The sequence below is a fragment of the Eublepharis macularius genome, chromosome 3 (genome assembly GCF_028583425.1).
Source record: "Eublepharis macularius isolate TG4126 chromosome 3, MPM_Emac_v1.0, whole genome shotgun sequence".
NCBI classification, from domain to species: domain Eukaryota; kingdom Metazoa; phylum Chordata; class Lepidosauria; order Squamata; family Eublepharidae; genus Eublepharis; species Eublepharis macularius.
Window position 1 is genome coordinate 92,974,082 of NC_072792.1, and position 23,743 is coordinate 92,997,824.

General features: G+C 43.2%; 1 pseudogene; it reads left to right on the forward strand.

The window, feature by feature from the left end:
• The first annotated feature begins 2,688 nt into the window (after positions 1-2,688).
• On the forward strand, positions 2,689-3,964 carry LOC129326241 (heat shock protein HSP 90-alpha-like; annotated as a pseudogene).
• Positions 3,965-23,743: the final 19,779 nt, after the last annotated feature.

Sequence of the window (23,743 nt, forward strand, 5' to 3'; positions counted from 1 at the left end):
AGGCACGCCGCCCCTGTGTCCAAGGAGGCAGGAAACAGGCATAGGTAACACAGTCCATAATAGCAGAGAGGCAGGAAGCAAGCATGTGCATTGCTGCCCCAAATAGAGTCTTTGGCAGAGCTTCAAAACAGCAAGCCAGGAAACTGGCATAGTTCATATCATGCTCCATAACAGGAAGGGGGCCTGGCAACAGTGGCAGCTACACAGTTCAGACTATAAGTGTGGTACAAGCAGAATGAATAACCAAATGCTTGCAGAACCCATAACTGCAACTGACAAAGTCAAAGATGAGTCAAACCCTGGACTGTTGAGCAAGTCAAATGCATAATACATGTATATGCAATATTCTTGTTGCTATTGAAGTAAGCATGTGTGCCTTTTAGAAGACAGTATACAAGTCTTTCAGTTAGAGATGCTCAATCCCAGGAAGCTTAGCTCACAAGCTGTCTATAAAGTCAAACATTTCACAAATTGTCTGTTTGTATTCAATTCTTGATTATGCAAAAAGGGTGATTAGACATGCTTTTTCTCATAATGTATTCCTGTGGCTTCCCTTCCATCCACAGTTGCCACTTCGCTTATAGTCCACTCACCCTATTAAGTGCATACAACATTTACATTTGAGACTGAGAGATTTGCAGATGTGTGAGACATTTCTCTCTGCCCCTTACATTTCCCTGACACAGTGTTCATTAAAGGCAGACAAAGTGTCTGAAATGAATCAGGAATTAGTTGGATGTGCACATTGTCAAAGTGCTTTGCTATAGCTGTCACCTTCCCAAAACAATTTTCCGCAGAAAGAAAAATAAAATCAACTTATGAAATAATGTGTCTTCCTTAGTGATGAACTCTTCAGAGTCAAGAACCTTTTGATCGGTGTGTGTGTGTGGGGCGGTGGGGTGGGGTTCTATTCACAAAGGTGTGCATGTTCACAGCTAAGAAATACTTGGTCAATTTTATTCCAGGTTCCTATGCTCCAAGCTGTAGCCTTCAAACTAATACACTGACAATGCAATCCTAAGGAGTTACACAATTCTAAGTCCATTTAAATCAATGGGCTTAAAAGGGTTCAACTTTGCTTAGGACTGCCTTGTAAGAGTACTCATCCAGTGTATTGAGAATCAAATTAACCAAGGCTTTAATGGCCAAGGAAATATTAATGTCATTTCATACTCTTAGACTCGGAGCTTTGAAGCTGTGGTCCTTCCCAAAAAAATGGAACAAGCTACAGGGTACATACATTTTTTGACAAGTTATGTCCAGATGTAGGAGGAGCTACCTCCCCTGCAATTTTCTTGAGCCAAAATGGCTGGGGGAGTAGTAACTGGCACATCCTTCAATCTAAACATATTTGGAGCTGCACATGGCGTATTCTGTGCAATTGCTGCTCCAAAGACGGCCAAATTATGCCCCATCATTTTGGCTTGGGAAAACATTGCAAGGGAAGGCAGGAGCCCCTCCCCCAACGCACCCTTGTCCTGAGCCCAGTCTGGCTCCTGAGGACTTAAAAATGCCTTTCCCCAGAGCTGCTGTGTGACTGTTGGGAAAGCGAATTGAGTTCGGGCAACCATGAACCACATCATCAAAAACTGTAGCATGTAGTAAATGGGTTAGCTTAATATATCATAATCCATCTGCCAGAGAACAGATTAACAGTTGTTACTCCAATCAGTTTCAGCTCAAATACAGAGTAAGACAAGGGTGCCCACTATCAGACTTTTAATTCAAATTGGCAATTGAAGTCTTAGCTATAAAAATATACTAGAATAATGGTGTTCAGGGAATTAAATTCCAGAATGCTGTTATAAAATTGTTGTTATATGTGGGCAACATAGTCTTTAGCCTGCAAAAAAATCATGCAATTGATAGAATAGCTAAGTAAGATCTGGGGACTTTAGTCAAGTGTCACATTTTAAAATCAATTATAAGTCTGTCCTGCTGGGACATTTAAAAATACTACAATTGCTGGGATAGTGGGTAACCAAATCAACAGTGGAAAACCACACCTAAGGGACTCTAATGCACATTCAGAAATGTAACCAATTGTAGAATTTTTAAATATATTTTAAAATATTTTTATGATATATGAATTGTAAAATGACTTTGTGCTTATAATATTAATAAATACATAAAAATACTTAAGTTACAATATACAATTCATTATACACTTAGCTATGAAATGCAAGGATATACAATGAAACATATAAAGGCAACCAGCCAAGTAACAAAGCTCATCATGTCAATATCACAGCTTTTGAAAGATTAGAACAGAGTTCTCTTATTTGCAAGTGCAAAGATGCTGGAGCAGTTCTGAAGGAATCCCCGTACAATGACAGTAAGTATTCACAGTAATTCTTATCAAAGAGTAATAAACACTGTCATTTTTCTTATGCAGGTGAATAAAACTGGATCAAAACACCAAGGAACCATATACCCAACAAGGGCCAAGTGGTTAGACAGGTTGCCTCTTCCTTCGTTCCTACCTGCCTCCCTCCCTTGGGGGTGGGGTGGGGCAAGGGTACTGGGTAAGGGGTTCTTTTCCTGGGTTTTTCACTCTCAGCTCACGCCTTCTCACATGGTTATTCTGAGGATAAAATGATGGAGAGGAGAAATGGTGGCGAAGAGACATCTTTGGGTCTCCATTGTAGAGAAAGATGAGTTATAAATAAAGTAAATAAATAATAAATATATCTGAACTTCATATGGGGTGTGGTGGATTCAGAATATCTCCCATGAAATGCTACAGCAGACCAACATTCTGCAAGTCATCAGGAAGAACTTAGTGAAGAAATGCCTGGAGCCCTTTGCTGAACTATCAGAAGATAAAGAAAACTACATGATTTTCTATGAGCAGCTTTCCAAAAATATAAAGCTTAGCATATGTAATGATAACCAGAACCATCAGAAACTGGCAGAGTTGTTAAGATATTACACTTCTGCTTCCATGGATGAGATGGTGTCCTTGAAAGATTAATGTGCATGGATGAAGGAGAATCAGAATTCAATATACTACCTTGCTGGTAAAAACCTAGAGCAAGTAGCAAACTAACACGGCAAACTGACTCCACACCAAAAGGAGATGTTTACATTTACAAGCAAAGGAATGTTTTGATTGCCTTCACACTAATTGCATCCTGTCCTCTTGTGATATATGTCCCCTTCTTTCCCCTCCCCTCCTCTTCTGTATTTGACCAGTTCGGATCAGGCATCTGATGAAGAGAACTTGATTCTCGAAAGCTTATGCTACAATAAAATAAAATTGGTTAGTCTTAAAGGTGCTACTGGACTCTTTTTGTTTTTGTGTAGCATCTCTGTAAAAGTTGCTTGGAGGTAATCCATATGACAGAGTCCATTGATGAGTATTGTATGGAGCAGCTGGAAACCTTTGTGTGCAAAGCCTGCTTTTCTCTAGCTAAAGCAGGGCTGGAGCTGCCAGAGGCTGAAGAGGAGAAAGCCACACTGGAGGAGAAGACGGCATTGGCGAAGCTAGAAGACCTCTGCAAGCTCATAAAAAAGAGACTGGAATCAGGAAGTTGTAGTGTCCAACCGATTGGTGACTTCTCCATGCTCTATTGTGATCCGTTCTTATGGCTAGATTGCCAATATGGAAAGGATCCTGAAGGCACAAGCATTAAAATACTGCAGCACAATCGATTATATGCCTACCAAAAAGCACCTGGAAATAAACCCTGATGATGCCATTATTGAGATACTAAGGCAAAAGGCAAAAATTGATGATCACAACAGGACTGTGAAGGACCTGGTCATCTTTCTGTGTAAGACTGCCCTCCTGTCTTCTGGTTTCACTACGGAGAATCCCTAGATACATGCTAACCGAATCTATAAAATGATCAACCTTGGTCTAGGCATTAATGAACCAACACAAGCATCTAGCTCTGAAGTATCTGAGAAGATAGTGTCAGCTTAACATGAAGAGGCCTCAAAGATGGAAAAAGTTGATTAAAATTACTCTTCTTGACAGTTCCTACTGTTATTAAAGTTTGCCATACAAAGTACTTACCTTGTAAACATGTTTTGCTTCTGCTCATCCTACTCTTGTCAGTTAGTACTAAGTAAAGCTCCTGCTATTCTTTGCCTTATTTTGTTGGACTAATATCAGCGGAGCTGGCTGTGAAGAACTAAGAATGTTCCCCGTTTGAGCTTATTTTAGTAAACGATAAACTGGCTCAATACGGCTTTTAACCTAATTGTAAAACAGTACTTGCGGTCCCAATTCCATACAGGGAAGAGATCTGGTATCCAGTGCAAAAATATGAAGACATTTTGTATGGTTACAGTTAAGCAATGTAACTGAAGGCACAGATCGTAAAGGACATTGTACTCCCCACTTTTGATGGAGTTCATCTGACCCTTGCAGACTCGGTTAAGAACCTAGGGGTTATACTGGATCCAATGCTACTACTAGAAAAACAAGTTAAGGCAGCCGCAAAAAATGCTTTCTGTAATCTCACTCTAGCCTGGAAGATGGCTTCTTACCTCGGCGTAGTTGACCTGGCCATCTGGATCCATGCTATGATAACATCAAGACTTGACTACTGTAATGCACTATACATAGGTCTCCCATTTAAGTTAACAAGAAGACTCCAGTTGGTGCAAAATGTAGTGGCACTACTGATATTAGGAGCAAGCAGGAGCATGAACATCACCCCCATTCTGCAGTCACTCCATTGGCTACCTATCAATTACCATGCTCAGTTCAAGGTATTAGTTATCACATACAAAGCTCTTCACAGCCTTGGTCTGGCATACCTACGGGACTGCCTCCCTCCCTATGTTCCTCCACAGCAACTTCACTGCACATGGATGAAATCAATAGCAGCCCATACACAGGCTTTCTCTGTGGTGGCCCCTACCCTGTGGAACAGCCTGCCTGAGGAGATCATGAAAGCCCCTATTCTCCTGGCGTTCCACAAATGACGCAAAATTGAATTATTCAAAAAGGCGTTTATATTGTAGGGAGGAGTCTCAAATGCTCCACTAATGAGTTAGGGACCACAGACTTCACCCATAGACTTCATCACTATGTTGCCTTACCTACTAGAGATGGGCACGAAATGGGAAAAAAATGAAATGAGCGTTTCGTGTTTCGTTGCATTCCACAAATCACAAATCACAAACTTTCAGGAAATTGTCCCGTTTCACAGAATGATTAGTTAGTTTTGTGATTTGTCAGAACCTAGAGCACTTCAATGGCCCCCTTCATACTCTGAGACACCAAACTTGCAGGGATACTTCAGCAGGCTCTCCTCCACCCACCCTCACCCAACAAGCCAGAAAGAACAAATGCTCTAAATAAGAATATAAGCAAAGAAAATTAAAGAAAATAAAGGTAGGCCTCAATCAAACTAGGCCCCAGAGCCAGGCAATGCCCTGAGACTGGGGTTGGGTGGGGTGGAGGAAAGAAGGCACCCTCACCCAATGACCTTCCCAGCAAGGCCAATACCTGAAAATAAGAAAAAGGCTTTTCAGTCTCTTTTAAAGCAGCAGCAAATCCAGCCAAGAGCTCCCAATTCCACTCTCTCACTCCAAATCCCAGCAACAGGTCCTCTCTCCCCCTCTGTCTACTGGAACTGAAAAGCACAAGGCAGAGAGCTGTGCCTTATGTAAGAAATGCTCACGTAGAGCAGAACAGAAGATCTCTGGTTGGCATACAGACCTGCCTAACAGGGTTTGGAGGGATGAGATTAGTGTTCCCATGGCTACAGAAGGCCCATCTCCTCAGTTGCCCGGGGGATTAACCCGCCTGCTCCTTGGTGTGTAGGGCAGAATGGAAGCTCTCCAGCTGGCAGGGAGAGCTGCCTATCAAGGTTATGTGGGCTAAGATTGGGGTTTCCAATGGCAACAAAAGGTCTGCAGACATTCCAGGCCTATGTTGCCTAGGGAATCAATGGATCAGTGCCAGCCTGTCTGGCATCACGAATTGAATGAATCAGCCCCCAAAGTCATGAATTTTGTGAAAACTGCGGCCCCACAAAACGCGTTTTGCAAAATAGGAATCAGCCCAATTTGTCACGAAATTTGATTAGTATTTTGATTCGTGCCCATGTCTATTACATACTCTCTTTTGCTTTAAGCTATGTCAGCTCTAGAATTGCTCATGTTCTGTTTCAGCATTTCCTCAACTCTGTATTGCTAGAATTGTTTATGTTCTGTTTTAGCATTTCTTCAGCTCTGTATCGGATTCTTGCAGAAATTATGTCTTTGTAAACTTGCGTTTATTTACCCTACGGCATTATGATATTGTCCTTGATACTGACTGTACCACTCTCACACTGTGTGATCCACCTTGAGTCTCAGTGAGAAAGGTGGAGTATAAATGACATAAACAGGGCTCTGTTCGGGGGAGGGGAGGACACTCCGGAATGCCGTTCTGGTAGCTCTGAAATCACGTGAGTGGTGGCCACCACGTGGGTGGTGGCCCCGCCCACATGATTCTCTTTCCTCCCCGCAGCAGCAGCAGCAGCAAGAGAGCACCCACCTGGATTACTTCCTGCTCCTGGTTAGTTGGGAAGCAAGGGGCAGCAGGGGGACAGTGGGGGGGCAGCAGGTGGAGGTGGCGGCCTCCAGAGCAGGCCCCACAGCCAGCCGGCGCCACTGCGGCCTGCGCTGCCCGTCCTCCTGGTCTGCAGGCCAGCTGAAGCAGCATGCGCCCAGTGATGGCCTCCAGAGCCGCCCCATGGCCAGCCGGCGCCACCATGGCCCATCTTCCCAGCCTGCAGGCCGGTTGAAGCAGTGCACACCCAGCGGCGGCCTCCAGAGCAGGCCCCATGGCCAGCCGGTGCCACCGCGGCCTGCACTTCCCGTCATGCTGCAGTGAGTGAGTATATCTCCAGGGGGTATTCTGCTGGCTTTGTTGTCTGACACACTGTTCTTGAATGTTACTGTATGCCCCCCTCCCCAGCCAGATGTACAGTGTGGACTGGAATTTTTTATTTAAAAATCTGTGCTTTGCTGGCTTTCTTTTGAGCTGCTCCAATCTGTCTAGAAAAGCATTTGAAACATACTGTTCTTGAATGTTACTGTATGCCCCCCCCCCTCCATGTGGACTGGATTTTTTTATTTAAAAACCTGTGCTTTGCTGTCTTTCTGATGCTCTGCCTAGAAAAGCATTGAAACACACTGTTCTTGAATGTTACTGTATGCCCTCCCCCCATGTGGACTGGAATTTTTTATTTAAAAATCTGTGCTTTGCTGGCTTTCTGTTGAGCTGCACTATTCTGTCTAGAAAAGCATTGAAACACACTGTTCTTGAATGTAACGGTGTCCACTGGCAGTTGCCACTTCATGTGGCAGGAGCGAGAGCATACACACAGACTGCTAAAAAAACCCTGCACTTCTAGTTCTTTGTGACATTTGCTTTCTCTCTTAAGGCCCTAGATCCTTACTGACTACCTCAGCATAGCTTAGCTTCCAGACACACTTCTGGAGATGTCAGGGGGTGTGGCATATGCAAATCAGTCATGCCAATGACACACTTGCAGTGATGTCAAGGGGCATGGCAAATGCTAATGAGTTATGCCAATAAATTATGCTAATGAGTTCCTGCAGCTCTTTTTCTACTAAATGACCCCTGGAAATAAACAAACAAAATAAAATAGAAGGATCTGACTATTATATGCCACCTTGGGAAGCCTATTTTGTGTGGAAGGTAGCATATAAATGCTTTAAATAAAATAAATAATAAATTGTAAATCAAATGTAAATTGCAAGTTCATGCAGCCTCAGTTTGTTTGGAGATGGGCAGAGAAGATTAAAAAGTTCAGCTTCTGTTAAATTTCACTATTCAGAACCACCTGCACTATTCTACCATCAACATTTTGAAGTAGAAAAGACATATTTAAAATCAAGTTTTTTCTTCTTTAAAACATTGCTAGCAGAGCAGGAAGGCTAGTTTTGAACGGCAAAATAGAGTAGCGATGGAAGCATTAAATCTCCTCTCCCTTCGCTACTACTACTTGTAAACCACCTCTAGCAGGACTCTAGACAGGCAGCATATACATTTTCTAAATAAGTAAACAAGTAGCTTGGACTTTGATGCCTATTTACCACACATCATCTTCTCTGGTGTAAGACTTCCACCACCTGTGCTTAATTCTTTTTGGCCCTGATTGGCTGTCCCAAAATAGTCAGTGGCCAGATGTGTATGAACAGAAAAGAAGAAACTCTCACTGCCTTAGAACAGAGAATGGGGAACACGTCCCCCTTAAGTTCCTCTCTCTCCTTTCAAGTAGTAGAGTACTGTAGGGAAAGATAGCCAACCAAAAGTCTCTCGAGACTTCTTTCCAATTTTAATTTTGCAAGTAAAACTGACAATATTCTCTGGTCTTCTATAGCTTCCTTGTAAGGCAGGACAGTTTTCCAATGGTTGAAAGATAAAGACGGACACAAGCCAGTTCTTTCTAGCCCTTATTTTAAGTGTTCAGCAGACCAATTGGACCAATAAGTAAGTGACAAGCTATATGTAAATGTTCCCTCCAAAATCCCCTTGGCCATTTAAACTATAGTCAGAGTAGGTGGGGTTTCCATTCAGTAATTTCAATCTCATGTCCAGCAGTTTACAAGATCAGTAAAATGGGGAGGGAGGAGGGGGCAGCTCTCCCATACAGGACCTAGCAATCAGCAATGGGCAGAGATGGGCCAGTAAGTATGGTTTCTCATTTTCTTTTCCAGAGATAATCAACAGAATGTTTGACAGCAACTTGCCTCAGTTTTGGTCTGCCATGATCCACACAAAACAGCTTTTCTCATAGCTAAAACGTGAGGAAAGGGGAGAGATTGTCTTAACAATATGCATGTGTCACCTTAGCCAGCTGTATTGTTCAGGAAAAGTAGAGGAGGCAGGTGACTGTTTCAACCCATGCCATTTTTTTGTAAGGATGGGCTCTAAATGTAGTGAACACTCTTTGCTACACTGAACCCTGCACATGGAAAGATTCTGCAGATAAGAGGTGTTCTGTAACCCAGATTGATCTTACCTTTAAGATAGGATAAATGAGTAAGTAAATAACACACACAAAATCTGCACATTTTTCACACCTCAGTCAAATGTTTACTCATAATTTCTGCAACAATAGCTGACAAATATAAAGAGAACACTGGAAAACTGGAAACATGAAAGAACATTGCACTACTGTCCCCATGAGAGTTCCAGAGACATAATCTTACTAGCTGATTACGGCACCTTAAAGGCTAGCGCATTTATTGTGACCATTTTCATGGACTGGAATCCACTTCACCGGATGTGTCCATGTCACAGAAATAAAAACTGCAAACAGCAGCATCAAAAGCCAACATATACAGTAAAGATAAAATAGAAAGATTAAAATAGAAGTGGAAAATCAGGAATATGTATGTTAACTGGTTTATATTAAAATGTGTATGTCTAGTTTATGTTTTATGTAGATAAATGTAGAAGTAGATGCATAGTATAGTGATTATATGATTTTATTTTTCAGTTTATAAACTGAAATAAAATTTATTTATTTTTTAAAAAGCCACTATATGAACACTTGCATCAAGATCCCCTCTAATGAAAGTGGTATCTAGTTCATAAATTTTTACGGTACAGTAAATATGTTATATTTTAAGGTGCTGATAGATTTTTTTTTTTATTTTGGGGATACAATTATCATTGCCTTGAGAAGGAAAACTGGTTTGGCCCTACAGGAGCTTTGTAAGAAAATCTTCAGCATTCCAGTTCTAAGCACACTAAAGCCTCATCATTTAGCTTATCTGTTCCTGGACAGTCAGACTTCTAACTTCAGTTGAAAAATTGCATGTTTGTTCAAAAGCTTCTTCACACATACAACCTCTGAAAATGAAATATTAGCATATTAAGGAAGCTAAGCTAAAAGCTTTGTTTTGGACATATCTTCCTCTTGCAGCAAGAGGGGCTATTTTAAAATTGGAAAATATATAATTTGAAGTAGAACCACATTTTATGAGGGACCATTCAGTCCTCATCTGCCATGGGAACCAGCCCAGCCCAAGAACAGTTTTACTATATGATAAGCAGTTTGTACAAACCTGGCTTGTTTTGGAAGATAATTTTATTTAAACCAAATTGGACTAGTAACCAAATTAATGTTTTTGGGGTCAAGGTTTCATTTTAAAAAACAAATATAAAGAAGCCAGGAAAATCCTGGTCCATTTAAAGAACCAATTGCTTTTTTTTAATTAAAAAGTATCTAATTTGAAGTAAAACCACATTTCATATTTATATGTAAATAAATCAATATACCAATATTCCTACTCCAGAGTCTCAGAACTTTGTTATTTGTATGTCTAGCCTTTTGACCAACATTTTAAAATTTTGAACTTGGGGGGGGGGGGTTAAACTGAAGAATTCTAACCATCTGGGCATTCTTCTGTCATAGACTTCTCTAGTCTGTTCCAGTACACCATCATTTCAGTAGCAGTGATAAAGTGGCTTGTGACAAGTTTCCTGTAGCGACAAGGAGAAAATTCAACCCGGTTTACAAAAAATGTTGGCTCTGAATGAAGCATTTCAGGTTTAATTTTGAGTTCAGCCAGGCACAGTCCAACAAACACATCTTCCAGTTTAATATATGGGACCTTTTCTGAAATGATGTACACCTGACTAGCAACATCAGTGGAGAATACATAGCCAGTTCCTGAACAAAATGGAGGATACTTGCTTCCTGGATATTCCCATTTATTAACATGCCACTTACTACCTGGATGCCTTATTGGGTGGTCATGCATTTTTAAAAAACCTGTGAAGAATCTGGTTGTTTTGTCTCTTTTTAAAAGAAGTTCTGTCAAATAATAGGTATTAACAAATATATCGGAATCAGTTTTCATGACAAAAGTAGATTGTGGACAGAATTGATAAATCCATTCAAGTCCCATCAAAGTCTTTAAAGTTAAATTGTAATATGAATCCAGAAAATCCTTTTGGATGATGTCTTTATACAGCAAACTTTCCATAGTAACTGCAAACTGGTCATAGGGATGTGAATTATTTCCTAGGAGAAAATATGTTACAATGCGTTTGTCACCTATTATTCTTTCTTTGCCCCACGTTTCACGTATAGCCATTCGGGCAGTAGCTTGGCTAAGCTGAGATGTTACAAGTATTACTAAGAATGGTGGATTCCTGCCACAATTCGTATCAGGCAGTGTCACAAAATTTCCAGTGTTTCTCTTAAAAACAGACACTTGCCTTTGACAGATTGGGCAGATTCCAATAGAATTCAACAGGATAAAACAAGCTACAGCCAATACCATCGTAAAAAAAAAGCCATGTCTCTTGAAGATCATCTGAAAAAGAAAAGAAATATGGAAAATTACTATCCAATGCCTAATTCAGTGTAATATAGCAAACTAGTTTAACAAATTATTTCTGTTGCTGAGTGTTTTAATGCCAGGTCATACAATTCCATTTCTAACGGAAGCAGCTTTTTTCATATTTATCATCACACAGATCTCTGAAGTAATTTTTCTTTGAGTCTCTTGATCGTTTATATAATTATACACACACAAAATATATAGGAACAGGTCCTCCATTTTAAGAAAAGGAACCTGGATACGACTAAATAGCAATACTGGTAGAGAAAACAAAACAACAATTTCATACTCCTATTGTGCATCATCATCATCATCATATTTACAGTCCATAATAGTAGGACATTCAGAGAAACAGAAACAATAGGGTATGGTAGCAGAAAATTTTAAAACAACCATGAAGCCAAAGCACAGATATGAAATCTTTCTAAACCAAGCATAACTAATTTACATGTCATGTTTAACAATGTGGAAGTTCCCTAGAAGATAAATGCCTACATCAGCAGATAGTACCTGACAGAGTAGTGTATAGTTCCTGTCCCTACCAGTGTGACTCTCTGAGCTATTTCTTATGATACAGCCCTATCTGTTCACTGAGTGCCAAAAATACAGTAGTAGCTATACAGTACTGGTTTTAAAGGGTGAAAAAGAGTATATTTAGGAAATACATTATTGATAGTAAAGAGAAGAGATAGAGATAGTGTCTAGCTATCTAGCTGGTTAAGAGAGAGAGAGAGTTCTCATGAGTGGAGAGAGGTGGATATTGCCCGTTAAGCCCATTTGAAGATAAGACAAGGAAGAGACACTTAATGGAAAAGAGAGGTGTTTCCCTCACATTCCTATCTGACTAATCCTTGTTGCCCCCTGTAGGGTAGGGTCTTCTTCTCTTTGTACACCAGATGTTGCTACTTCCAACAAAATCTGGGTAGAAAGCCAAGACCACGGCAATACAGCCCGGAAAACCCACAACAGCCACCCTCCTGAATAATTCGGTCTTGCATAGTTTCCGGAAAGTCAGGTAAGTGGGAGCTTTCCTGAGTTCCTCAGGCAAACTATTCCATAAGATGGGGGCCACCACAGAGAAAGCACACATGCAGACAGCTGTTGATTTTACCTAACTGTAGGGCAGTATCTGCAGAAGGCCCTGTTCAGATGAATGAAGCTGCCATATCAGAACATAGGGGAAGAGGTGGTTACACAGATATGAGGGGCTGAGGCCATGAAGGGCTTTGAATGTGATAGTCATGACCTTGAACTGAGCCTGGTATCTGTTGGAAAGCCAATGGAGTGACAGCAGAATGGGAGTGATATGTATGCTCTGTCTAGCTCCTGACAGTAAACATTGTTTGAGGATAGAGAATATTGAATGTTTCCAGAAATTTAAAATTGTGATTTTGTTCTCAGAAAGCACAATTCCCCAGTGGTTAAGGAAAGCACTATCTTGCAGGAACTCACTACAATTTGCTACCTCTTAAGTACTTAATTGGCATAATCAGATGTTTAAAATCCACAAGCAGGGACCTGCAAGAACTTGCAGGGGACATCTCATTTCCTCCTCCCCCACTATGTCCTCTTTCCCTTCCTTGCCCCCTGTAACCTCTCCCCCTTTTTCTGCTTCCTTCCTGCTGGCTGAGCCGGGCCCAGTTGCATGGTCAGGAATCTTCAAGGACTTGCTGAGGATACCACTTTCCCGTGTATTCTGTTCCCCACACTATTTCCTCTTTCCTTTCACCTGGCAGCCTCCATGTGCTCACCTTTCCCTATGAGAGCCAGTATGGTGTACTGGTTAAGAGCACGGGACTCTAATCTGGAGAACCAGGTTTGATTCCCTACTCCTCCACTTGAAGCCAGCTGGATGACCTTCAATCAGTCACAACTTCTAGGAGCTCCCTCAGCCCCACCTACCTCACAGGGTGATTGCAGTGAGGATAATAATAACATACTTTGTAAACCACTCTGAGTTGGTATTAAGTTGTTCTGAAGGGCGGTTTATAAATCAAATGTTGTTGTTATGATGATGATGTCCTTCTCACCTTCAAACTCACTAAACAACTGACCTTTTATCTGCCCCCATCTTTATCTATGAGCCAAGCTACAAGTGATGAATTACAATTGCCTGGCAAATGAACAGACTCACATGTATTCCTCCCTGTTCACTTGCACTCCACTTGATCAAGTGGAGCGCAAGTGGAGCGCAAGTGAACAGGGAGGAATACACATGAGTCTGTTCACTTGCCAGGCAAGTGTAATTTGTCACTTGTAGCTTGGCTCTCTATTTTCTAATTTGCTTCATTTATTTCTTGCCTTTCTCTACAATGGGGACCCAAAACAGCTTACATAATTTTCCTTTACTCCATATTATCCTCACAACAACTCTGAAAGGTAGGTTAGGCAGAGAGTGTGTTGTCAGAACTGTGGCTAAATAATAGTTGTATCCAGACTACCTTCTGCAATCAGACAAGAGTCCGTTGTTTTCAAAAGATTTACTGAAAAATGCAACCATTATAGTCCACGGGCCCAGATGCAATATCTGGGCTGGTACACGTGTATTGTTACGAATGAAAGGCAAAGAATACAGTACAAAGTATTAAGACTCAGTAGGCCCAGCCTCCCCCCATAGTTCTCAAAACAATCCCTTTGAAGCTGAGAAAGTGAAAGTTTCCCAGGACTGGAAAAGCTGTAGTCAAAACATTCCTCTTGAGAGAGATAGCTGCTAGGGAACATCTTGGCACCTGTGAAGAAAGCACTCAGAACACTAAGAGAATTAAAATGGAGTCTCTTTGGTTACAATACATAGGAAAGCATTCTGAACCTGACATTTCTGCCCTCCCTAAAATGCCCCCCCCCCCGGTTTATGCGGATAGCGAGTATGAAATGCTTTTACTAGTCTAGGAGCATGAACATGTACAGAGTTCACCCATTCATCAAACCCAGAGTCAAAGTCTTTCCATCTGATAAGATAAAACAGCTGATTTCTTTTGAGTTTAGAGTCCAAAATTTGCTGCACTTCGTAATGGGTTTGATCATCAATCAAAGTAGGGATAGGAGGGGCACGGGTGTGCCATTGATTTGCTGGGGGAACTTTTTTCAAGAGGCTGACATGGAATGTATGATGTACATGGCGTAGGTTCTTTGGCAAATCCAGGGCTACAGTCACTTTATTGATTACTTTACGAACAGGAAAAGGCCCCAGAAATTTCAATGCTAGTTTTCGGCTGGTTTGGGTGACTTCCAAATTTTTTGTAGATAAATAAACAAGATCTCCAGGTTGTAAGTCCCATTCGGCCACACGATGGCGATCAGCATACTTTTTGTAATCCTGTTTGGCTTTCCCGAGATGTTGTTTAATTAGAGTCCATTGTTGAGCTGCTTCCCCCCACCATTCGGAAACATCTCTGGACGCTGAAGTAGGAGGGGGGAGCGTTTCAAACGGGAAGGGTTTGAAGTGGAAGCCATATACTACTTTGAAGGGTGTTTCTCCCGTCAAGGCGTGTATGCTGTTATTGTATGAGAATTCTGCTAAGGGAAGCAAATCGATCCAGTTGTCTTCTTGAAAATTGATATAACAGCGGAGGAACTGTTCTAATATTTGATTAGTTTTTTCGGACTGTCCGTCGGTTTGAGGATGATGGCTGGAACTTAAACCTTGCTCAATTCCCATAATTTGTAGAAGCTCCCGCCAGAAGTTGGCAACGGACTGTCCGCCGCGGTCCAAAATCACCTTTGACGGAAAAGAATGTAATTTAACAATGTGTTTTAGGAAGATATCTGCTAGCTTTCGGGCCGAGGGTATAGTGGTACAAGGTATGAAATGAGCTTGCTTGGAGAACAAATCCACTACAACCAAAATGCAAGTGTGGCCCTTGGAGGGGGGAAGATCTGTGATAAAATCCATGGATATGGTTTCCCATGGTCTGTTCGGCGTTTCTAAAGGTTGCAAAAGTCCGGGCGGTTTGCCTTTGTGTGATTTGGCACTGAGACAGATGGGGCATGACGCTATATATTGGGAAATGTCTTTGCGCATGCCTGGCCACCAGAATTGCCATTGCACTAAATGGAGTGTTTTTAAGTACCCATAGTGGTCAGCAGTAGGGGCGTCGTGACAGCGATGCAATACTTCTTTTCTTAAACTGTTGGGTACATAAAAGCGGTCCCCCCAAAGCCACTCTCCTTGTTCGGATTGTTGCAACTTTCCTTTGGGTACATTTCCCCCCTCCTTTTCCACTTCAGCTTTCAGTTTTTGTCTCCACCCTTGGTCTGGTTGAGGAGGGTGGGTGGTGCGACTGCGCGTTGTAACCACTCCCCCTAATTGCGTAGGTGAAAAGACAGTGTCTATTGTCTCCTCCCTCTTGCTCTTATGTTGAGACATGCGCGATAGGGCGTCGGCAAGGAAGTTAGTTTTGCTGGGCAAAAAGTTCAAAGTGAAGTTGAATTTAGAAAAGTACTCTGCCCATCGCAATTGTTTGGCATTTAGCCTCCGTGGACTGCGTAGGGCTTCTAAATTCTTGTGATCCGTCCAGACCTCAAACGGATGACGGGCTCCCTCTAGCCAATGTCTCCAGGTGGAGAGCGCCGCCTTTACAGCAAAGGCTTCCTTTTCCCAAACATTCCAATTTCTTTCAGGTTCAGAAAATTTGTGGGATAGGAAGGCACAGGGTTTGAGTACATCGTCCTCCCCTCGCTGCAAGAGAACGCCTCCAATCACCGCATCGCTGGCGTCTACTTGCACTACAAATGGGCGATTCTCGTCAGGGTGCTGTAGAACTGGTTCGGAGATAAATCGGGTTTTGAGCTGATTGAATGCTGCTTGGCATTGGGGTGTCCATGACAATTTAGCACTTGGTTTTTTAGCTTGTTCCCCTTTGTCTTTGGTTTTTAACAGTTCAGTTAGGGGAAGTGTTATTTGAGCAAAGTTTGCTATAAACTCTCTATAAAAATTGGCAAACCCTAGAAAGGATTGCAGTTCTTTGCGCGTAGTGGGGGTTTGCCATTCTTGGACAGCTTGCACTTTGCTCGGGTCCATTTTTAGACCATCTTTGGAGATACAATATCCCAGATAGGTGAGTTCCGTCTTGTGAAACTCACATTTGGATAGTTTAATGGGCAATTTGTTACACATTAGAGTAGTTAAGACTTTTTTCACCAGTTCTACATGTTCTTCTTCAGATTCTGAATAAATTAAAACGTCATCTAGATACACCACTACTCCTTTGTACAAAAAGTCATGCAATACTTCATTGATCATGGACATGAAAACCGAAGGGGCCCTGGCCAGGCCAAAAGGCATAACTAAATATTTGTATTGGCCGAGGGGCGTATTGAACGCGGTTTTCCATTCATCGCCTTCTCTTATACGAACGTGGAAGTAAGCATCTTTTAAATCCAATTTCATAAAGATCTTACCTTGTGCCACGACGTTGAGTAGATCTCGGATGAGTGGGATGGGGTAGGCATTGCTGGAGGAGACTGCATTAAGTCCTCTAAAGTCTGTGTACAGTCTCAATCCCCAAACCTTTTTTTTTGACAAATAGTACTGGAGCAGCATGCGGGCTATTTGCAGGTCAGATGAATCCTCTTTGAAGATTAGTGTCAATGAATTTGCGGAGCTCCTCTCGCTCATTTGGGCTCATAGGATACAGTCTGCCTTTAGGTAAAGATGCCCCCAGTAAAATTTCTACGGCGCAGTCCGTCCTCCGGTGGGGAGGTAAGGAGTTGGCCTCTTCTTCGGTGAAGGCTTGGACATAAGCTCTATATTGTTTAGGTATTTGGTTGAGTTCTTCTTGAGTTAACAGGGCTTGTTCAATGAGAGTAGGGTTTTTACCCCAGTTTTGATTCCAGCGATGGTTTGCACATATTTCATGGGAAAATGTAATGCTTCCTGATTTCCAGTCTATATAGGGGTTGTGATCCCACAACCATTTGCTTCCCAATATTAAAGGATACTTTGCTGTAGTACTAATTACGAATGATCTCGTCTCCCAATGTTGTCCCATACCTGTAATGACCGGTATGGTTTCGGTAGTGACAGGATTCATATTACTGCCATCCATTTGTTCAAAAATGACTGGAGTTTCCAGTTCTTTTACAGGGAGCACTAATCCATTTACTAAGGCTGGTGCAATAATGTCTCTAGAGCAGCCCGAGTCTATTAGGGCTTATACACGAATATGCGTTTTTCTTTCTGGGTTAACTAACGTTACTGGTATGAATAATATGGACCCATGAGGTCTTTCCGGAGTTGGAACTGACTTGTTTTTGATCTGCCGCTTGGGTCCTTTTACGACAGATCCATCTTGTTTCCCGAGGCAGGACTTTTGGGGTTTTTCTCTCCGATTAGAACTGTTGAATCATAGCCCATAATCTCTTCGAGCTCTAAGCCTTTTTTGGGAGGATTTCTGCGGAAGGTCCCTCTGCCTCTCGACGCTCTGGGAGCGGGTGTCGGGCGGGCTGGCGTGGGCTGAGAGGTGGGGGCTGGATGTCTTGGTAGGAACGGAGTTCTTTGCACAGGCCGGAACGGACATTGTGCCGCAAAGTGACCGCTTTGGCCACACTGTAGACACAATCCTTGTTGCCATCTAGCATCTCTCGCTCCTCTAGTTGCATATCCAGCACCCTTGCTCCCTCTCACAAGTACAGATGAGTGCCGGTGCCCAGCGGTTTGTTGCTGTTCAACCAAGCGTACTTCTTGCATACGATTTTCCACCTCACAAGCTAACTGAATCCACCCCAAGAGTGTGGGGGGATTATCTTGCATCAGGGCCCTGTCCAATAGTCTGGGATTCATGCCCTGTTTGAACAGAATTATTTTGGTGGACTCCTCACACCTTGGACATTTGGCGGCCAGCTGTCAGAATTTTGTAACATAGTCTCTAGCGGACGTGCTGCCTTGTCTAATAGACTGTAATTCTGTTCGAGCGCTACTTTCTTCCAAAGGGTCTTCGTATTGGACGCAGAGCGCATCTACAAGGCCTTGTAATGTGTTTAATTCAGGGGCCCGTAATTCGTAAAGGGCTACATACCATTCTGCTGCTTTTCCTTGTAGGCAAGACCCCAAATGTTCGATCTGGCTGGCTTCATCTCCAAATAAATGTCCCCAACGGTTAAAGAATTGTAAAGCTTGTACTAGGAAAAATCCTAGTTTGGATGGGTCTCCGTTGAATGTGGCTTCCAGTTTTACCCACCCCATTGGCAATTCCGGGTGTCTGGCTACCGGTGCAGGCCGTGGGTAATAGTCGATAGGTACTGGTTGGGGTCCCCCATCTGGGTATTGTGGATGAGGCTGTACCGGGGGAGGTTGTATCGGAGGTTTCTGGGGTCTCGGTTGAGGTTGTAATGGAGGAGGCGGTCCTCTCGGTGCCAGCTGAATTGGCGGCGGAGGTCCCCTTGGGACGGGTTGAACTGGCGGAGGGGGTCCTCTAGGCACTGGCTGTAGCGGTGGTGGCGGCCCCCTCAGAATTGGTTGTAGCGGTGGAGGAGGTCCTCTTGGAACAGGCTGTGTTGGGGGAGGAGGTCCCCTCGGTCCTGGTTGCAGTAGAGGCCTGGGTGTAGTACCCCGTCCTATCGATCCCGTCAGCGGGTATTGCCGAGGAGTGGTGCCCCATGCAATCGGTGCTACGAGCCTCGGCAAGAACGGCTGCCCTTGCTGTACGGTTGTAGTCGGGGGGGGTAGCTGGCAGTCCTTGCGGTGGAATTGGTGCGGGCGTAAGGATCGGAGCTTCCCCTGGCGGGTGTTGTGGAGTACCCCCGGGAGGCGGCGGAGTTCCCCTCGGATCTTCTCGGGGTGGTTCCCCTCCTCCAACTATTTCCTCATCCTCCTCTTTTTCTTCTTCGGTGTCGGTCGACTGTTCATCGACTGGCCCTGGTGTGGGGTTCAGAGGCTGTACAGGTTGTTGTGAATCATTAGTTAATGGGAGTGGTTGATTGGGTACCCCCATTTCTGTCCGTGGAATAATCCTTTGTAAAGTTGACAAGCTTTGACTGATGCTCTGTATGCCTGAGGCTGTCTCTTGGCTTCTGTCTGATACCCCAACCACCAACACGAATAGCAAATGAACTGCATGGGCCAGACTCTCTTCCATACTCGACAATCTTTCCCCTAGGATCTGTACCCTATTCGAGTCCACCGCCGTGGTCTCGGTTTCAGCATACTTCTGGGGAGGTTCACCAGGGACTTGCGTAGGCTCTAAATACTCTGCATAGGATGCCCCGGGCCACGGTCTTATTTCTCCCATGCCCTGGGCCCCGTTACCCTGCTCTTCCTGCGATCTCCCCGCCAGGATTCCTTTCGCTAAACCTGTAACCGCCGAAATTCCGGCATCTACTGCTATGGTTCGGCTCTGTAATTGTATCCACGTGTGCTCACTCGAATCTTGTTGTCCCGTCCACGGAGCAACTTCTGTATAGTCCCAACTCATTACATCGCGGCAGGACGTTTCCCACGTTTGGGTACTCTCCGAAGCTCTTCGATCCCACTCCAACTGGTCGGCCTCACGGTTCCAATAGTACCAAGGTTGGCTACTGGGATGCTCTGCAATCACAGCCAAATTCCGTCGGCCTTCCATCGGGGGTTGCGTGAACACAGTACTCGCTCTCCTTTCCCTCGCGTCTCTAGGCCTCGATCCCCACTGTGTCGGCGTTGGTAAGGATATCAGTGGGTCAGCTGCTGCTATGGGTCGAGTATCCGTTCTGCTAGGAGCGAGGGTGTATATTGTAGTAACAGAAGACCCTGTTCCTCTTTGAACGGGTCCTTGAGGTTCCAGTCCTTCCGAAGCCGGGGGAGGCATAGGGATCAAACAAAGGGTCCCTGTCGGGAACGGCTTTGGTATCCAGCTGCTCCGGTTTAGGCATTGGAACAGATGTGATTCGTAACAAAATGTCAGAACTGTGGCTAAATAATAGTTGTATCCAGACTACCTTCTGCAATCAGACAGACTGTATTAAAGACTGAAAGAGTTTTGAGTTGGGCAAAAAGTTGTTCTTTTCTATAAATTTAAAAAGAGGAAACCATTTGTTTCGTTTGGGAAGTGTTCAGATCGGTATATTTTATCGTGTATTTTTTCTAATATAAAGTAGTCCCATATTTTAGCAAACCAGTTTTCTGAGGTTGGAATTTTTTTTTACTTCCAATATGATGCAATGGCACTTTTGGCTACAGTAAGTAAATTTGTTATTAAGTCTCTTCTAACTTTTGAGACATCGGTGTTTTCCCACCGATCCAAAAAAATTATTTCGGGAGCTAAGGGAATTTCATAACTTGTTATTTCTTTAATTAGAATTAAAATTTCTTTCCAAAATTTATCGATTAAATGGCATTTCCACCAACAGTGGGCAAAGGTGGCCACTTCTCCACAACCTTTCCAATACTGCGGTGATATATTCGATATTTGTGATAATTTTTGAGGGGTCATATACCATCCATTTACTGTTTTAAAAATTTGTAATTTAGTTACAATTATATTTGAGTTGAAAGCACTTGACATCTAGATCTTTTTTCCACTGATCTAGTGATTGAATGGTGAGCCATTTTGAGCCTCCACTTTGTATGGCATGCCTTGTAGGCTACTACCCATTTATGGTAATGGGGCTTCTGGACATATATGGGTCCAGAATCCCATGGGGGTTTATGTGGGTCTATGGGGTATCTGGACCTATGTGTAATTAGCCAAATTGATAAGTCAATCCCCATCCCTTCACTTACCATGGAATTGCTGGTCTGCCTCCAAAACAGTTGTGTTTGTGTACTCATAGAATATTGCTGTGTGCCCATCATTATTGTTGCTTGCATGTAACTGAGTTTTCCTGACAGAATCTTGCAGCAACCTCCTGAAGACACCTCTTCAACTCAATGAAACATCTCCTGTCTTGAACTCCAAGATGGCAAAATGGTGATTTTGTTGACCCTAGAAAAAGATAATTAGTGATTAACAAGCGGGTAACCCACAAGCCTTGTGGGGAGTCCCATCACCCCCCCACGCCTTTTCTCACTTCTCCTCTTCCCCACCCCAGGCACTTTCCCTCCTAAGAAACATGGAATTCAGAAGCACTTGCAGATTCTGTCAATAGATCCTTTTAATGCTATAGTGCTCAGTAATTACTTTTTTTTAAAAAAAGCTTGGAAATACTCCTCCAGTGGTAGGTTTACCAGATTCCACCTGATAACTGGTGGAAGTTGGGGGAGTGTCAGGAACTTACTAGGTGGGTATGCACTTATGTTTTTGGCTGAGTTCTAAAGAACCAACCCTAGCATAATGCTGTAGCTTCAAGGTTTCTCCAGAATGATGTCATCACCCAGAGATGTACTCCAAACATGTTATCAGGCAGTCTGAATAGGAAGGTGTGTATTGTCCAAAATCCCACTCATAGTGGTAAGCCTTGCCTAGTCGTGCAGAGAGGATCACCAAGTGCCTATGAGGGCCAAGGAAAGGAAAATTGCACCACTATGAGTGGGATTTTGGACAATACACACCTTCCTATTCAGACTGCCTGATAACATGCTTGGAGTACAATCTTCCCAAAAAGATCAGAGGAAAGTAGTCTTGGGGAAGAGTGTATCAAGGATGGGGAAAGGATCATTGAAGCACAAGTCTACCACAATAATATATAATTATTATGTAGGCACTCCTAAAAAGTGCTGAGGTTCTGTAGCCAAAGCAAAGAAACCTGGAAGTATCTTTCAGGGCCCTAATTATTCTTTGTTTTCATATTCTATAATCTCACCCCTCAAATCTTTAAGAAATAATTCTGAATCTCATCAATTCTGAAGAGACAGCAGGTCGCTTATTTGCCTTCCAATAAATATAAGATGTGGTGCGATGGATTTTCTCTTTTAAAACAACAAACTGATAAAGTATTAGCATATCCACAGATTTTAACTGTTTGCCTTGTGCAAGTGTGTGTGTGAGAGAGAGAGAGAGAGAGAAATGCTAACTTTGCATACTGTCTTCAGTCATTAATCTGGTGAACCTTCTGCCCATTTCCTCCTTCCTGTTTCCAGCAGTGTGTATGAGATACAGGGAGAGAGAGTAGTTTCCTCTTCCCACCTGCAAAGCCTGTAAAGGTCATATCTCATTCTGCTGTTAAAATAAATGCAAATTGCAGACGAAGCTGAAGTTGGTTCCCAGTTCCCAGTTCCTTATTCGCAGTTCCTTATTCACAAAGCCAAAGAAAAATATTGTGGGAAAACTGAAAAACTCTAAACTCCAAAATGAAGTTTGCAGGGGCACATATTATACACCTCCATATTCAGAAGACACAGCACTCTAAGTGGACCTATACTAGGTCATCTTACAAAACCCAGATCTTGAGTAAACAGCTTCAAAATAGGATGCCCCCAGAACAATTCAATAAGGAGAAAGGGGCGGCAGCTGCAGCAAAAAAATTTTGGATCACCCCAAATCACACAGATCTGAACTCCAGAGACTGTCCCCTACAAGAGGAAATGTGCTGGTGCTGATCCACTCTCTGGTTCTGGACCTAAGGCCCCAAATGTGGCCTGCCTGGAAAAAACTTGTAATAGGTATTGCTGTGAATAAGGAAGTGGGGAACTATAAACCCCCTGCAACCCCAAATAATCTTTGGATCACCCCAAATCATCCAGCCCTGAACTCCAGAGACTGTCCCCTACAAGAGGACATGTGCAGGTGCTGATCCAGTCTCTAGTTCTGTACCTAAGACCTCAAATGTGGCCTGCCTCCAAGAACCTTGTATTCGATATGGCTTTGAATAAGGAAGTGGCAAAAATATAAGCCCCCTTCACCCCAGAATAATCTTTGGATCACCCCAAATCACACACCCCTGCACTCCAGAGACTGTCCCCTACAAGACGACATGTGATGGTTCTGATCCAGTCTCTAGTTCCAGAGTTGAGGCCTACTATTTCACCTTTCTCTCAGAACCTTGTAGTTTATATTGCTGTGAATAAGGAACTCAGAAATATAACAGCTCTCAGCACCCCCAAATAATCTTTGGATCACCAGAAATCAAACAGACCTGGGTTCCAGACACTGTTCCCCACAACAGGACATGTGCTGGTGCTGATCCAGTCTCTGGTTCTGGACCTAAGGCCTCGAATGTGACCTGTCTCCAAGCACCCAGTATTAGATATGGCGTTGAATAAGGAAGTGGTGAAAATATAAGCCCCCTGCAACCCCAAATAATCTTTGAATCACCCCAAATCACAGACCCCTGAACTCGAGAGACTGTCCCCTACAAGAGGACATGTGCTGGTGTTGATCCAGTCTCTGCTTCCGGAGCTGAGGCCTCCTATTTGGCCTGCCTCCCAGAACGTTCTTTCAGACTTTGCTGGAAATAAGAAACTGGGGAAAATGAAAGCCCTATATGCATCAAAACAATCTTTGGATCACCCCATCTCACACAGACCCGAACTCCAGAGACTGCCCTCTGCAAGAAAACGTGC